The sequence below is a fragment of the Lipotes vexillifer genome, unplaced genomic scaffold (assembly GCF_000442215.2).
Source record: "Lipotes vexillifer unplaced genomic scaffold, Lipotes_vexillifer_v1.1 scaffold37, whole genome shotgun sequence".
Taxonomy (NCBI): Eukaryota; Metazoa; Chordata; class Mammalia; order Artiodactyla; family Lipotidae; genus Lipotes; species Lipotes vexillifer.
In genome coordinates this window covers 738,885-757,327 of record NW_006791811.1, presented here as the reverse complement: position 1 = coordinate 757,327, position 18,443 = coordinate 738,885, and the positions used below count along the sequence as shown (strand labels likewise).

At 36.2% G+C, this 18,443-nt stretch overlaps 1 protein-coding gene across 3 annotated transcripts in view; it reads left to right on the top strand.

Moving 5' to 3' along the window:
* Positions 1-18,443, top strand: part of NLGN1 (neuroligin 1) — a 903,463-nt gene that overhangs the window by 155,052 nt on the left and 729,968 nt on the right. The window contains exon 1 of one of the 3 annotated variants that reach the window (XM_007464700.1): positions 5,554-5,925. The exons of the other annotated variants lie outside the window; for them this stretch is intronic. The gene's annotated coding sequence lies outside the window, so the exon portion shown is untranslated. Of the gene's footprint in view, positions 1-5,553; positions 5,926-18,443 lie in introns of those variants that run through there. 3 annotated transcript variants of the gene reach the window in all.

Sequence of the window (18,443 nt, the reverse complement as noted above, 5' to 3'; positions counted from 1 at the left end):
TTTTAACATCTTTATTGGAGTATAATTGCTTTACAATGGTGTGTTAGTTTCTGCTTTATAACAAAGTGAATCAGTTATACATATACACATGTTCCCATACCTCTTCCCTCTTGCTTCTCCCTCCCTCCCACCCTCCCTATCCCACCCCTCTAGGTGGTCACAAAGCACCGAGCTGATCTCCCTGTGCTATGCGGCTGCTTCCCACTAGCTATCTAGTTTACGTTTGGTAGTGTATATATGTCCATGCCACTCTCTCACTTTGTCCCAGCTTACCCTTCCCCCTCCCCATATCCTCAAGTCCATTCTCTAGTAGGTCTGTGTCTTTATTCCCATCTTACCCCTAGGTTCTTCATGACCTTTGAAAATGTATATATTTTTAAGTAAAGAATAATTGTACCAATTAAAGATAAGTATCAATAATAGATATTTTAAAAAAGAGCTCCTTCAAAAAGAAATGAAACAGATTCTTAATTATTAGCATAATTATTAGCATATTATTAGCATAATAGCACAAATATTTGGAAGTTTTTAATAGATCAAAATGATTTAAGCTTGTTTTGAAATTTTGGATGTATTTCTGACTAAGTCCCTGAGCTTTGAAAATATGTTTCATTATTTCATACAACCCTTGATGAAGAAGCCCCATTTCTCTATGTCATAGTTTCATCCTAAAATATCTAGTGTTGATCATTCCTTCTGTGGTTTCCATTACAGGTCTTCAGACCAAGAAATATAAAGATGCATCTGTTAAATTTAGCATTCAAGCAGGTGTGTTCTCCCAATACATACCTGAAATATTCAGTATCAGTCAAGTGTTTTAAGTAGTCTTTTCTAATTAAGCAGGCTTATGTGAGCAGATTCTTCTCTGTAGAAAGAACCTCTTCGTAAACAGCCACCTTTGCAGTAGTTAGACCTTGTAATGTTGCAACACTTTTTATTTTTATGCCTTTCATAATCCCCCATTGCCATTCGTTTAGATTCAAGACTTGAGCACTTAAAATGGGGTTACATCAGGGGAGTTCTGAACATGGTAGAGGAGTATTTTTTCCAAAGACTTGCTTTTGAAATATGTTTTACAATATTTTATAAGGTATTTTTTTTTCAGACATAGACCAATCTTTCATAACATCCTAAATTGTTTACTACCAGGCAGAACTTGATTGATTTGACCTGGTCATAAAAGTGCGCTTTTATATCAATTATCCAAAAAAAAATTACAGTTCTCTTTTCATAATGACTCTTGTATGAAAAGCAACAATTAAATACTTTCTCATCTAGTTTTTCATAGAACCATGCCATTTCTTTATATGATCCATTTGGTATTAATCATTTTTTAATTTGTCTACAGTAAAGAAATTGAAATAGGATGTGTAATCCTACCTACTGTGTGTTTTTTCAGCTGAAATTTTAGTGACGTAATCAAATTAGAATCCCATATTCCAATTGGCAGTCAAGTTTGCCCTTCTTGGCCCTTCATTTCCCATTATTGTTACTCATAGTAATTTTTTACTTCCCTCCTCTATTTCATTCTCTGAAGAGAGACTAGTGAGCCCATCCAGCATACAGAATAAATTTGTTTTCTTCATGTACTGACTAGTTTCACTCTTTGATCTATTAAGTCATTCATTCACTAATCATTTGCACTATGAGGAATATAAAGATTAAGTAAGTTTCTATCATCTCTGTAAAGTAAATCATCAGGGAAAGAAGTGAATTTTATTCATATTTTATTCTCATCCTCCTACTTCTTCTTTTACTTTTCCCCCTTCAGTGATTCTTTCAACCTGTCAAACAAGTTTGCACATAAACACACTAAAAATGAACCTTCATTTTTATATTAATATCTATATCTCTTCAGTATGCATGGTGAAGTATTAATTCAGAATAACTGGTAACCATTTACAATCAACAAATCAATCATCAGTAGGGTTTGTGGTGGTTGTTTGTTTTAAAGTCAAGTCTTCTGTGATATGCTTTGTACCGTGCCCAGTATGCAAGAGGTATTTAATAAGTGGTTACTGAAAGACTATGTCACCCTCTCCAAATTTCAGAAAGATTGTATCTGCTTCTTGTAGACCCCTTGTCTGCTCTGTTCTCAAAGGAAATTAAATTGTTCTCTTACTCTTTCTTTATAACAAAGCTTCTTTGCTTATTGCCCAGGAACACTGTTCTGAATGGTTGACAATCTATTGTTTGACGATTTGTCCAGACATCTTTCGTGAGTTCACTGTGAGTTGAGAATATTAATTGCTAATATAGCTCATTTTACTTCTAAGATTGGTCTCTAAAAAATTCTTCCCGAATATTTGGTATCTTCTCCTATTTTGCATTAATTATGAAAAATACTATCTAATAACTTTGAAATGAGATTTCCAGTTCTCATATTTCACATCAACAAAGTCTCCTTATTTGAATTCACATGTGTGTTTTAAATGTTCTGGAAGAATCTTCTTTTGTGTTGTAGTTTGGCTTGGGGCTACTCTGAATTTGGTGGTTTCCAGTTAACTGGTCAGAACTGAACATGATCAATTAATTGCCTGTTTCACAATTTCAGAGGCCCAGTTGCTATATGTAAGATCAAAGGAAAATACCACCCCCCAAAAAAAGCTAGTTAAGCATTACTTTTCCCCCCTATTTCAACCATATTTTTCTCATTTAGGTTGTGATTTTTGCTTGCTAGCTGGAAATTTTTATACCCCCTATGGAAATAAATAAGCATCTATGCATTTCCAGTTCTTAGAAATATAAAGAACTACAAATTTAAAAAAATCTGTATAGATTTAAAAAATCTATATAGACTTCTATGCAGACAGTACATTATGAAATTCTGAACTCTCATATTATTTTTTTCACTTCTACATATACTTATTCTAAACAGAAATTTTTCTAAAACTACAAGCGTTCATAGAAATCATCTAATTTAAATATTTCATTTTAAGAAAATGGTTCAGACAAACACTTTACAATGTGATATTATAAATACCTGTGTGGTCAAGATTCAGTATGAGAAAGAAAGCGCTGAACATTGGGTTGAGGCTCCCCACAATGTCTTTCCAATTTCATTAACTTTGGTTCATCCCAGAGATAACCTATGCCCTGAATTTCATGCTTATCATTATCATGCATGTTTATGTAATTTTGCTACATACACATATGCTCAAAAACAATAGATATAATTAGATATAATAATGTTTTAAAACTTGATGTATAAATATAGCATCCCACAAGTATCTTTCTGCAACTCTGCTTTTGTTGTTGTTGCTCCACATTGCATTTTTGAGGTGCAGTCATGCTAACTCAAGTAGCTATAGTGCATTCACTTTTCTTTTTACTGCATCTAATATTGCAGTATGTGAATATTCTATAAATTCCTTGTTCACTAATATATTCAAAGATGTTTTTATTTTTTCTCTTTCAAGTAATTCTGCAATGAGTATTTTCCATACATGCGTAGAGACCTAGAGAAGAATGCACAAGTGGAGAGACTGGATTTTGGGATGGAAGAATCTTTATTGCTTAACTTCTCTTGAAATTTGTACTATTACCTGTTCTTCACGGTTTCTCCACATCCTCATAAATATTTCGTATTGCTGGACTTATAAAATTTTGCCAATTTCATAGTTGTGAAATGATATTTCATCATTTTAACTTGCATTTCTCTACTAACTAGGGAAATTGAATACCTTTTTCAGATGTTTATTGGACATTGAGAATCCTCTTCTGTCAACTGACTGTTCATCTTGTTGGCTCATTTCTTTTCTATAATATTTTTGTCTTTATCAATTTATAAGAAATCTGTATGTACTTGGATACCAATCCTTCTTTGGTTATATAACCAGAGATATCGCATAGCAAATATATTCTCTCAGTCTATGCTTTGACTTTTTGTATGTACATACATTTTTTTCATATGCCTAATCTATTGTCTGAATAATTCATCTTTCCTTACTGCCCTCTAATGCCACCTGGTATTTATCAAGTTTCCATAAATGTGGGGATATATTTCTAAGCCCTCTATTTTGTTCCCCTGGACTAACTTCTAGCTATGAACCAAAGCTCCATTGCCTCAATAACTGTCATTATATATTAAGCCTTAATAGTCAATATAGAAATTCCCCATACCTTGTTCTTCAAAATTGTATTGACAAGTTTTGACCCTTTCCTCTTGTATAAACACTTTAGAATTAACTTTTCAAGTTCTATGAAAAACTACAGTGGGCTTTCAATAATAATTACTTCAGTTTTATAGATTAATTTACAATTAAGTCTTCCATCCAGGAGCAAGTATACTTGTTAGTTTATTTGAGTTTACTCTTTAATTTTAATAGATAAATTAACTCTGGGTCAGAAGTGACTGCTCAAAGTCACATAGCCAATTAATAACAAAACCAGTGGTAGAAGGAAGATCTCTTGACTCCTTAGTAGCTCGTACACTAAAAACGTTTAATTATTTAGTCAGTTAAGAAAGAAGACCTTGGAGTCCTTGCAGCTACTGCACCCACCAGCAGGAAAGTGAATTCAACTTCCCGAGTTTACTAGGCTCTTGATAAATCAGAGTGTAGTCAGAGGGCTTGCTAGAAATGCAGAATTTCATCCCTTCCCTGGTCCTACTGAATCAGAATCCTCATTTTTAAAAGATCCCTGGGTTATTGGTAGGCACATTCAAGTTTATGAAATATTGCTTACCAAACAATCCTGAAATTCATTGCATTGGTTGTTTTTCTCTAAAACCTGCCAAAAATGCATACACACACACACACACACACACACATACATACAATATTCCTTTAAAGGAAACAAAATGTTAAGGGTTTTTCTAAAAACAGCATATCTCAGGAATATTGAGGCTTCTTTTGATATCTGTAGTTATTCAGGAAACAGATACATTTGCTTTGAAATCACTAGCTGCCCCAAATTGGCCTTTTAGCTACTATAAGCCATTGGGGAAGATTCTGTAGAAAAAAGATGGAATACTGCGGAGACAGAAGCACAGAAGATTCAGTCTTTAAAGTAAAACAAAGAAGAAAGATCAGAGGATTTTTTCAAGTAGTCACATACTATTCATGTTAATCTCTGTTCAGCCTTCTTCTTGTTTCACTACTATAGCAGCCAGTTATCTACAGGGGGGAGAGGGGAGGGGAAAAAAAACGGTGAGGAGAGGGGATTAAAAAAAAAAAAAAAAAAGTGAGATTCCCTGCAATATCACGTCAAGCCACTAGGGGTATCTTTGTACCATTTTTCATCCTGCACTGATTTGGAGTAGAAACCTATATTAGGGGAAAACCAGGGTCCTCGGCATTTTTTGCGAGCAGTGCACCCAGAATCCAAAAAAGACTTTAAAAAGAAAAAAGGAAAGAATCCACAGTTCTTTTGGTCATCTGAACAGGGCTACGAAATCGCTCTACTGGACATCAGCACCAGGGATTCATTTTTGAGGTCAATTTCCAATCGAGATAAATCTATTGGATTAGTAGGATTATCTGATTGCAGCTGAAAGAAGTAACGTTGTTTGATCATTTGTATTTTTCGCCTGATGGTCGGATTTACATGGAGGTGGCTTTGAGTCTCAAGGATTCTGGATCGTGGTTGCATCTGTAGAGAAAAAAGGATCAATCGACACGTTTTGGAAGTGTCCGTGGGTGAATAAAAAAAAGAAAAAAGAAAGGAAGAGGGGGCGCAAAACTGGGGTTGCGGCTGCTTAGAGAAGAAAAAAATAAAATAAAATAAAGGAAGCATCTTGAATTCTGAAACAAGAATTAACCGGGTGCTCGAGATTCCAAAATAAGCGTCTAGGAACTGGTAAATACTTAGAGCAATTTAGCTTCAATTTGACGGCGAAGTGTTACAGAAACTGTCTCCTTGAATTATTGGAAGGGGACTGGGGGAAGATGAGGGGGCTCCTTCTGTGGATTTATCTTACTGAGGGTAAGTGTGGGGTCTTTTATTGGGAGGGGGCTGTCTGGGTCTGTGTGCCGCCGCGCGGAAGGTGCTGCGGACACGGTGCCTGTGAAATGGAAAGAGAAGTGGGGGATGTAGACCACCTCGCGCATCTCCGGTGGATCGCTAGGGAGCTACCTAGATCGAGCTTAAAAACCTTATTTTGTGGCGTCGGTGGGGAAGCCAAGCAACCCTCCAAGCTCTCAACTTTGCATTGAAAATCTCTCAGTTGGGAGATCCCTCTTGGATCTAGTGCTTTCTCCTAGTGATACTTTAAGGAGAGGCGGCAGCGATGCCTTGGAAAACCTGCATGTGGAAGAGGGGGAGACCCAAGTAGAAATCGCTGCTGCCTTGACCGCGGTTTTGGTGGCTGTCGTGGCTTCCAGGGGGAATTTTGCAGGGGGAATTGGCCGTTTCATATTGTCTCTTTCTCCCTCGCTCTTTCTTCCTTCCCCTTCCCGCCTCTCCCTCCTCTCAGGAACACCAAAGGGTTACAGGGTCACTGCATCGGATAGAGACAGTAGAAGTGGGTGACTGGCCACACATGTTGTTTTGTAATTCACTTGCTCGACTTTGCATAATACAGTCCGAGATAACTTTCTTCGAGTTGGACGAGTCCAGGAAGGCGTTGCAGCCTTTCTGCCGAGGGCCCAGGCTGGCAAGTGCGCCAGGCAGCCGGCTGCATTTCTGATGGATCCCTACCCTGGCTCCCTCGCCAGTTACTGGCTTTTCTTTCCAACTGAGCGGTGCGCGCGTTCCCAGACATTTTCTTGCAACTGAATTCAGGGATTTTTTTTTTTTTTTTCTTTTAAAATGTTATTTCATTGCTCTCAGTAAAAGCTCTTATTTATTTACAGTAGGAAAATCAATTTCAGCAGATAAAATTAATCACTCAAATAAGTGAATATTAATTGACTTAGGAAACTATAAGTTGCTTTGGAATCATAAAAGCTTATTATTCTGAACCAAGTTTGGAGTCCACATAGGTTCAGAACAATTACATATAAAGAAGTGGTTCGTTTAAAATATGTAGATAGATATGTTAAATAAGTTAATGCACTCCCCTCCCTTTATAAGCTTCTAATACCTCAGCATCATAGTTTTAGTTGGCTTTTCCTATTTAAGGCCAATTTGTTAAATTTTAAACCTGAGACATTCAGCTGTATTAGAATAAAATGGAGATATATAATCGTTAAACTATAAAATAATGTATTTTCTAGATTTTAATCTTTTAAAGAAAAGCATCAAATATTTTTTCAGGGGTTTCTGCTTATAGATTATGAAATGTGTCCTTTATGGTTTTAACATTGAAACCTCTTCACTAAGTGTGAACTCATTGAAAGGCAACTCTTCAGTATCATCTAAAGCACTCATCATCCCAATACCTATTTCAGGAATTCCAGATACATCAGACATTCAGGTATTAAAAGAGGAGCCTCACCAAACTTTCTTCCTGGATTTGTGTGTATATATGTGTTTCGTAAATCTAAACACTGAAACAAGAACAATGCCATTCCTTTTTTAAGATTAAATAGGAAAATATGAAACTCTTGTCTCCCAAGGATTCTACAGTGGAAAAGTTACTTATTTCTGCAGACTTTGCATAAGTTTTTCTAGAGATGATAAAAACAGTAAGAAATAGTTTCTACAAGCCTAACTGTTAGTTTTAAGAAGATATCTGAGAGGTTGGGTTTGCCTTTTTTTTAAAAAAAAAACGCAGCTCTAAATCACGTGGTTTATGTGCAGCAAGAACTAGAAGAATGGATATTCTGCATTTTGGTACATTCTAGCCACCGATCCTGGCCACATAGTCCACTAATATTAAAATCTTTTTCAAAGTTTAAATTAAAAAAGACAGGTAGCAAGTAACATATTAAATGATAATAGTAAATCAATAATGAAGGTGAATGGGAGATGGTCTGGGATTCCTCTTTTTAGACTAGTAGAGAATATAATGTTGATACTATAAAAGTAGATGGAGAATATGAAATATGAAAAAGGAAGTCATTTTAAAATTTAATTTGCATATTTCACAACCACTGACCCAGTGGTCATGGAATGTGCCATAGCGCTAAAGCCAGAAGAGTCAGCTTAAAGTGCCTTTGTAATGGCTGAACAATATTTTCGTTTGTCAAGCATAATCAATACTTAGTAGTCCCTCATTCCATTTTCTTTTGGCAGTAAAAATGAAAAGGGGGAAACTTTGGCCCACTCTATGGTTTCTACAAGCAGTTCCTACATAAAACTTTGGTAAACTTTGTAGGTGGTAGATCCACTTTGGAAGGTTAATAATGATAGAAATAAAAATAAACAAAATGATACACCACAAAAAAATTTTAAAGCTGTAGCCAGTAAATGAAGAGCAAGTTACCCAGTTGCAGAAAAGTTCTCTGTTAATAGAGTGGATGTGACTCTAAGAACTATTGAAAAGCCTGAAGAGTTCATTTAGAAAATGAATTACATTTGCTCTACTTTATCCAAATACATTTTTTTTTGGTCATGATTATTAAAAAGAACATGGTAGCCTTGATCAGCTGTTTCATTTTTGCTATTGAATAACACAAAATGTGGTAGTTTGGGGTAAAGAAATAGAAACTCTCAATTAGCCCTGAAAGTTGCAAGCGCAGTTCCTAATGTATGTGACAAGAAATAGCGTTGGATTCCCCAAAGCTTATCACCATGGAAAAACTGATGTTGATTCACTGGAGCTTTGCTGCACCTGTCTCTTGAAAGCCTTCCATGTATTCTAGCTGGCCTAACATTCAGGGGGTGCTGAATACATTTGCTGCAGATTTGTTCCATGATTTTGAGACATTTAAATACAGTTAAATATTATTCTACATTACCTGATTTTTTTTTTTAAAGAAAATTGCTACACACTCTTAATTGAAAGCAAAATGAAAAGGGCAATCCTTTTTTAATGATTTGTTGAAGTTTAACACATGGCTTCTCAAAGTGCAAATCTTCCATCTCTTCTGCTTTATCAAGAAATGCAAAAAAATAAAACCCTTAAAACTTAAAAAGTTTCAATATTTAATATTTCAAATTTGCAAAGCACAGAAACTTTAAAAAAATTAACATATAGAACACTCACGATGAATTTAGGGTGTCCTTTTAAATGCCTTTTAAAAGGTAATTTAAAACATTTTGAGGTAGCTAACCTCTTAATCTTGTGGGATAGCTACATTCTCAACTGTTCCTAAGAATAATTCCTTAATAGTAACAGGTTTGATTATTTATGCTTTGTTATTAATGGCATCACATTGACAATGTCAAATATTGCTATAAAAGGATATGAATTATTTCTGCCTTCAATATCTCCCCCCCGCCAAAGAAAACCCACCTATTTGGTAGCAAACATGTTTGAAAGAGAAAGACTGCCAACTCTAAGCTTAACTGAAGTCAGGGAAAACTAGTAACTCACTCCAGACATTTGAAATTATTAGACATTAAACTTTTGGGGGATTTCATATGAAGTCTTTTTATAACAGTCGATATAATCTCTTCTGTGTCTATTTCCATTGCATGTAAGAGAAATTCTAGTCAATGGCAAAATGCTTTACTGCTGCCCTTACTGCAGACTTTATAGATGAGAGATGTGTCAGCATGTTAGCTTTAGCAGTAATGCCTCTTTTGTGTGAAACCTTATGGGCCCTAAAGGCACTTTCTCATCCTGACACTCATAAAACATTCAATTCCCGATATTTATTATTTAATTTTCTTCCTATATATAGCGACAGAGCACTTCAGTATATGAATGTGTACCCCCAAAAATGACAGGCAAGCATGAATGGGACTAATGAGCTTTCATAATACACATATTAGGGGTTGCTAAAGGAAGTTTAATTAAGAAAAACAAGTTGAGCATGAAATTCATTTTGGAACAAATGCAAGTTAAGTTATTGCTACAGATGTAAAATCAAAAATCACAGGGATACATCACAGGAAATAAAGTTCCAGCCTGATACTAGACCTACTAAATGCAATTGACATCTTAGGACCTGCCTTTAAGTTGATGAGCTTGGGTCTGACTTATGAAATCGAAGAATATACACTTTTTCACAGTTTTCACTCTTCTATAGCAATTTTGGTTTAGTACGTTAACTCTGTATCCAGGCATGTTCTGTATTAGTCCCCTTGAGACAGGCCACACAGTAGCCTTTCATTTCTCTATGGTCTACTTTTCTAATACCACATATGCCTGCAGGTAGGGCTACCTGCCAAAACCCATGCCATCCCTTTGGGTGTGCTGTAAGTGGTGCCTCAGTAGGAGATCTGCTCATATATCAATTTACCTGCACCTATAGTTTAATTTTTGGCATAATTTAGAAAATAAGTGGATTTATTTATCTGTTTGCTTGCTTATTTATTTATTTGGTAGTGGCATTGTATATTGGGGCAGAAATTGAAGAAGAGAGAGAATATTGGGCAAATATTTCCTTAGAATGTGGTTTTCTCACATTTTGTCTGTATTTAAATAATGTAGGTACATTCTGGGAAGAGTGAAGCAGTCAGGCAATAATATGAAGGTCTTATGTATGCTCCTCAACAACTGCCTTTTTGGAAACATCCAATTGATAGGCTAATTTATTATTCATACAGAACTTTGGCATCACTTGTGTGTAACAGTAGTTTTTTCTTCCTTGAAACACCCAATGAATATTGAGTCTTCAGAAGAAAAGAGGTTAGTTGTAACATTTCAAAATGAATTGAAAATCTTGCCTTTTTTTTAGATAGTTATGGTGAATACTTTCATACTGTCGTATGGAATACTCTATATTGGAACTTTAACATGGTCACACATTAAATCAATAAATACTGATTTGATTAAAAAAACTAACTTAGAATTATCACTGGCATAAGTTTTTCCCATAGGACAACCATTCCGCTTATGATAGAACTGACCAGGAAAACAGTGATTACTACATATCACATTGACCAACAGTTATCACAGTATTCACACCTGAAAATAATACTTGAGCCATCAATTCATTAACCATAATGATAAAAGGAGTAAAATTTCACTTCTGTAACCATTATGTTTCAAGTCAGTGCATCTGTCATTTTTAATTTAAATCTATATTACTTAGCTATCCAAAACTTTACATGCAAGTGACATTGTTATCTATCCTTTCTCTTATGGGTTAAAAAAAAAAAGTCCCTAGTTTCTTTACCTCTTTAACTGTGCCAAGTATTCTACTGCATATGTTGCTCTAAGATTGATGCCAAAAGTTTCTATTATTTAGAGCTGTGGTCTTTAGTAATAAATCTGAGGAATTATTTAATAAATGAGTAAAACATTTTACATGCTGCAATAATACAGTAGTAGTAGTCTGTATAACAGCCATAATGGCAGGGATTTTTGTCTGGCTTTTCAAAGCTATGTGTGTTTCTCCCCAACACCTAGAACAGTGCCTGGTATATCAGTAGTGACCAATAAATATTGCTAAATAAATATAGAGACCTGGTTCTAGCCTTGGATGTTAACAACTAAATTGGTAACCTCTTGCTTAATACCTGATCTCTTCATTTTTGCTTTTAACTTTTTCTTAACATAAATCGTTGTTTGAATTGATAGATATTTAAAGCTATGTGCAAAATTCCAAAAGTAGAAAGGAATATATTTAAAAGATTGCATTTTAATCAAAGATTAAACTTTTTAGTGAAATTTTTATACAGTTTATTTTATTTTGATAAATTATTTTATCAAGACTCATAAGTATAATAGGATTATTTGTGGCTATACTTTACTAAAATGTACATTAGAATTATTTTCTACCATGTAGAAAATGTGGTATCGCAAGGAACTTTGGAAGCAGTAAAAATTATTTCAAACACTTAGAACACGGGCAATAAGATCTAAAATATAACCGTGTTTGGCATTTTGGCCATTAATTCTTCTTTCGATTTTTAAAGCAATTTATAATTACAGATTTCCTAGTGTTCAGTTTTATTTAAATGGTGAAATAATTTAAACTTACTCCATGTGTATATTAAATTCTTGTGAATATATATTCATTGATGTTTTGTTACACAAATGGCCCATGAATAGAGCATTATTTTGAATTTTGTTATTATTAGTACTAATGGATCTGTAATACGAAGAGAAAATAAAAGATGTGGATATCTGAAGAAGATTGCAAGTGTAATAGCCTTTCCCCTTTGGGGCAGTGGTTGAGCTCTAAGCCAGGTCAGGAGTGACAGAACCCTTATTGTTGTTTGGTGCCTTACATGAAAGGAGTTGGTGGTCTCAGTCCAGTTCCTAGCAGATAGTTACTGCTTAAACAATAGTAACTATAGTATTTGCCAATTCCAGCAGAAGCCTAGGACTGAATGGGCACAAAGGTTTAACTCCCCCCCTCTCTGCTAATCATCCTCCAAGGGGTCAAGATTGACTCACGCTGGCACAGGGCCATACTGAGAAACTTAGCCCTTCCTCTGCCAAAGTTGTAGCTATTCTCTGGCAGCACGGGATTTTTTAAAGAGGAATTTAATTAAGCAGGGCACCAGGAATGGCAATTCTCCACTCTTCCCAGGCACAGCAACTCACCAGGAAGAAAAATAGGCTTAAATACTGAATTGAGAAGGTAGCACTGCTCTTAGGTTGTACTGTCTTCTCTATAAAGATCCTGGCAGGCATAATTAAGTTGCTTCTGGACACGATGACTTGCAACCCAAAAGGGGCTCTTGTCAGACAAAAGCCTCATTAATATCAAGGGAAGTAATCAGCTCTACCTAGCTGTGTCTCCTGAGCTCTTGAGTGATTATTCATTTCTTTTGGGAGAATCACAGGGTCACCAAATGGTTTTTAAAATGTGTCCTGTGGTATTTTACATATACATTAAAACTGTTTCCCATGCTTTTTTTTTTTAACAACCTGCTTTACAGTTCTTGCCCTTCTTGCCCCCTTAACCTTCTTGCTCATTTAGAAGTCAACACTCCTCAGTAGATTTTAAATTTAACATTAATATTTAGATATTCTATCTGAGAATAGGTTCAGAGTAAACAGAAAGTAAAACTTGTTTTACACAGTTAGATGTTAAATGGATTGTTTTACTTGCATACCCAAAACAAAACGAACAAGAACCACCCAATGTTTAGCCATTTGTTGTAATGGTGGTCTTAGTAGAAGTATTCAGTTGCAGAATGCAGAAGGAAACACTACCACTTAGATCTCTTTTTCTTTGTGTTGTCAGAAAGCTGTTATGGCATCTTAAAATCCCAATTTTTGCCAAACAGTAATGGAATTAGTCACCAGTCTATATGACCATCCATGCACACCTCTGCATGATGAGGAATTTTCATTGTACTTCAACTTGTCATCACCTCTTCTCTGTTTTATCTCCTCTTGCTGCAACTGTAATTAAGGTAATGCCTTCACAGAGGTCAAGTATCACAGTGAATAAATAAAATCTGAGGATAGGGTTAATTAATGAAAAACAATATAATGAATGAATGGGTTATTCATTCAAGAAATATTCTCCAACTACCTACAATGTAATAAATTTTTCGGGGGATGGTAGTTACAAATCAGCAATTCAAAAGCCATAGCCTCTATTCTCAAAGATTAAGGCTAATCTGATTATGTTATTTTTTGTGATTATAATTATTCTCATCATACTTGGAGTAAGATCTCACATCCCTAATTTTTTGGCCTAGAATTTCTTGAAATGTCAGTTCTGCTCCAGCCTAATGCCCCACCCTTCTCTCAAGTTACACTGATCTCTTTGTTAATAGGGAGCCCCAGGCTTCACAGCATTTGGGTCTCCCCTTGCCTCTGTCTGACACAGTTTGCCCCCTGACAACTTCTACTCATCTTTCAGAACCCAGTTTACAGGTCACTTCTTCAGGAAGATCATCCTTTCCACTCCAGACTCATTAACTCTCCCCTCAGAGCATTATCCTTCTTGGCAAAGCATTTATGACTAAATAGTTACCTGTGTGATTGATTTACATAAAGTTTCTCTTCCCCATTGAACTTTAGTCTCTTTGGGAATCATCACCATGCCTCTCTCCTTCATGTTGGCCTTCCCGGTGCCTGACACTAAATGATGTAATAATATAAGAATGAATAGGGAATCCAAGTTTACAAATTACTACAGTAAAAAGTACTACAGGTTCAGTTACAAGAGAGGCAACAAATGCTTTGAGAGTTGCGGGGAGGGAGTGTTTTTGTGACTGGGAGGGTCTGAGAAGGAAGTACTGACATTTGAGCCACAGCTTGAGGGATCCTAGCTGGAGTCCCTCCAGGCAAAATCTGATGGGGAGAGTATTCTTCAGGAAGGAAGATCTTGGTAAACAAGTTAGGTCCAATTCACTGACCATAACTCCCAGTGCTGTGTTTTGTTTGTTTGTTTTAGTTAATATTGTTTTTTCACAAAGATAGTTTGCTACCAGGTATAACCTCTCTGATACACTTGTGATTTTTTTCCTGTTAAAATATTTTGTTGGTAAAATTTTTTTCTCCTATTTCTGTCAAATTTTAGTTTGCCTTTTCTCCGTAACATTCTATTTTCTCTGTTATTTACTTACATCATTGGAGAAGTTCATTCAGAGTAGAAATAGCACAAGGAGAGAGAGAGAACAAGTAGAACCCTGCTTACATGTTCTGTGAAGGAAGGGAGAAGGGGATGTAACCTGGGAACCCATTGAGGCCTGCCTACCCTTCCTCCTAGAAGGAGGCTCTGGATAGAATTGAGGAAGAGGCAGGGTTTATCTTTAGAGTCTCTAAATTCTTCTGCCTCATCTCTTTCTATTTGTTGGAACTCCCTACGTTCATAAAAATGTTTTCTTTTTTTGTTGAAAAGTGTTTCAGTGGCTTTGTGTTTCTGATCTTTAGTTTAATTATCTGTTACATAGAGATGATAATTGTCTCTAACTCATGGTATTTAGACACAGCTAAATGAGATGATATAGTTAGCTCACTGGCCCCAGTCCATACTTGTTGGTGCTAGCATTAATCAAGTTATTAATTAATTAACGATGATCATGCCAGTATATACTTGTCACCATGTTCTCCATAGCTACGTGTTGGTATGGCCACAACATGGGCTGTGATAGACCTTGAACTTCTACATGATTAAGGTCTTGAACTTTGATATTCCCATCTTTGTGATTTTTGGTTCTAATTCTTTCTTACATTTTCTCCTTGTACCCTTCTGGTTCTGCCTGCCTTCCTACCCAGATTTAGTTAATCTATTCAACACTAGAATTACCATTTCTTCTAACCTTTGCTCCTTGAAATTCTACCATTCTTGCCTTGCTTATCACTAATCCTAACTGCTATCATTTACTCTCTGACCCAGGTTATGGAATGTTGCTGGAAAAACTTTCAATACCACACCATTTGGAGCCGCTCCAAATTACGCCTATTAATTAACCTCAGCAAGCTAATCAGCCACCTTCATATTTCCCTCCTGTTGGTGTCCTGTGTATTTCACTCTCCTGAAAACCTTCAAACTGAGCGTACGACTTTATTGAGTTTGTCTCATTCAGGAGCAAAGCAAAATGTCATGTATCATAAAGGTTCAGGACATATTCTTTAGAGTTAGGGAGTCTGCCTTTTTATTTATTTATTTATTTATTTATTTTAGCTTTGTGGCCTTAAGAAAGTTATCTAACCACATAAAGCCTCATTTTCCTCATCTCAGATAATAATACTTGGCTTATAATTTTGTTGTGAGGACTGAATGTAAAGTGCTTTGGATAGAGCTTGGCAAATATTTGATGATCTATAATATTAGCTTTTCTTGATGTCATTTTCACATAAATGTGGATGTATTTAGCTGTACTTCAAACTGTACATGAAAATAAAACTGTTTCCAGTTTCTTTCCCACCAATTCATTCACTAAAGTAATGGTTTCCACACCTTTGTGGTCACATAATCCTCTGTTTTTGATAACCAAATCATAAAAAAGTATAAAATATATACTTATACTCCTACATAAATATCTCTACCATCAGATTGCAAAACATATACAAAAATAGACACTAAGTGATGAGAAAGATGTCAGGTTTTTTTTTTTTTAACATAAACTTGATACCTTCTTCCCATGATTCTTAATAGCTTAAGATGTAGAGATTCTTAGGGCATAGTTCACAGCCACTGAAATGGATATAAATTTGCATTTCAAAGTTACCTTTCTGATGTTTGCAAATATTTTTGTCTGCTTGTTATTATATATGATTAGATAGCCATTATTTTCAGTCTTGCAATGTAGCTGAAGAAGAACTTATGCTAGAACTAGAAGTTTCATTTCTGCTCTTTTTTTATATATATAAATATTTTTGTCTGCTTGTTATTATATATGATTAGATAGCCATTATTTTCAGTCTTGCAATGTAGCTGAAGAAGAACTTATGCTAGAACTAGAAGTTTCATTTCTGCTCTTTTTTTGTCCATATATATATAGATTTTTTTTTTTTTTTTTTGCGGTACGCGGGCCTCTCACTGTTGTGGCCTCTCCCGTTGCAGAGCACAGGCTCCAGACACGCAGGCTCAGCGGCCATGGCTCACGGGCCCAGCCGCTCCGCGGCACGTGGGATCTTCCCAGACCAGGGCACGAACCCGTGTCCCCTGCATCGGCAGGCGGACTCTCAACCACTGCCCCACCGGGGAAGCCCTGTCCTTATTCTATTACTAGTATTTCCTTTAATCTATACCTTGTGGGAAAATCTTAATGTAGTAGCCAATTTTTTGAGTGTTACATGAACTAAAACATGATGAAAAAGATATACATCTGCTTATCCAGTGATATTAACTCTAATACATCACCAAACATTGAAAAGGAGCGATAACAACAACAAAATGCCACCTGCTGGCAAACCCACCGCAGTGTAGAACCATCACCTTCCAAAGAACATCTCAAGTGCTGTGTGCATCACACAACCACGTGAAGACACTGGCATGAAACCATATATTCATATTAGCAAAGCTTAATTTCTTCCTCTTCTTGCTTTATAAAAAAATTACAAAACATAGAAGTTCAGTGATTTACTTCCCTTCTCTCATCTGGTACTCTTGTGGTGGGGTGTAAACACACTGCTTTGGGTATCCCTGCTCCACAGTACTGCCAGTTTAATTTTCTTGCGAATAGATTTGATAATACTCTTCCCCTGCTAAGAACATTTAATGGCTTTTCATCATCCAGTGAATAAAATCCAAACTCTTTAGCCTTTTAATTAAGGGCTTGCTTGATTTGGCTGTAACCTGCCTTTCCAGTCTCATCCAGTGCTCAACCTCATTTACTCTGTGTTCTGCCCAAACTAAACTGTGCCCTCCTCAGATGTGGCTGCTGCTTTCCTTTCTGTCATAGGTCAGGTTTCCCAGGGGAAAAAAAATAAAAAGACTCTGAGATGGAGGTTTGCCTGCTAAAAGTTTATTTGGACATACCATTGGGAAAAACACCTGGGAGGGCAGTCAGGGAATCACAGACAACTCCTCCCTTGGCCCCTTTCCACGGGGAGCTTTGGGTCTGGGATGGCCCCTCAGAGTGGGTCTGCATTGAAGCAAGAAGACCAGACCTTTCTACACTGGTGTGGACTTTCTACTTGGAGTGTGAGCTGCTCCCAGGGAGGTTGAGCACCACACTACCACTACATATCTTTTCCACTGTTTCTAGAATATGCCCTCTACCTGGAACCCCTTCTGTAACCATCAGTGTTTGTCCAATTCTTTGAGGCCCAGCTCATATTCCCCTTGATTCATGAACTCTTTCCTTATCCACTAATTCAAGGTAGACCTGTCTCTCCTTTTAAAGCCTAAGAACATTTTTTTTCTGATTGCATTCATTTGTTTATTTGTCTCATTTTTAATTACTATGTGAATTAATTACACATTATTTACTTTAAGTGGTCAGTTACTGAACGGACCCACAGGACTCAAATAGTTTATACTCACTGGACAACTTTATTACAGACAAATAATATAATAGAGCAACAGCAGGAGAAGGGTATGCACTGAATAGGGTCTGTAAATCTCAGACTCAGGCTTCTTTGTTCTCCCGTTCCTGGGTCCCACGGGATACCCCTTGTCTCCAGGTCTTGAACCACCAACAGTGTGCATGTGAAACATCTTGGTATAGGAAGCCCACAATCTGCTGGTGGTCAGGTTCTCTTACAGTGAGCCATTCCCATAAGCACATTTCAGTTACATGGCCATAATTGGCCATTGTAAACTGCCACACTCCACTGAATCCAGTTATTACTAAATGCAATTATTATTAAATTATTATTACTAAATCCAACTCTTAAATCCCATTATTATTACTAAGTGCTGTTGCCAGGCTATGTTCTGACTTCAAAACAACTTATAGATTCATAGGTATGAAACATTATTTATCTTTAGTTAATACAGTCAGTCTTCATAATTTCTGGATCTGGATTGCAAATTTGCATGTTCACTAAAATTTATTCATAGCCCCAAAGTCAATACTCATAGTGCTTTTGCAGTCATTCACAGACATGAGCAAAGCAGCAAAAAATGTGAGTCACCCCATGAGCGTGC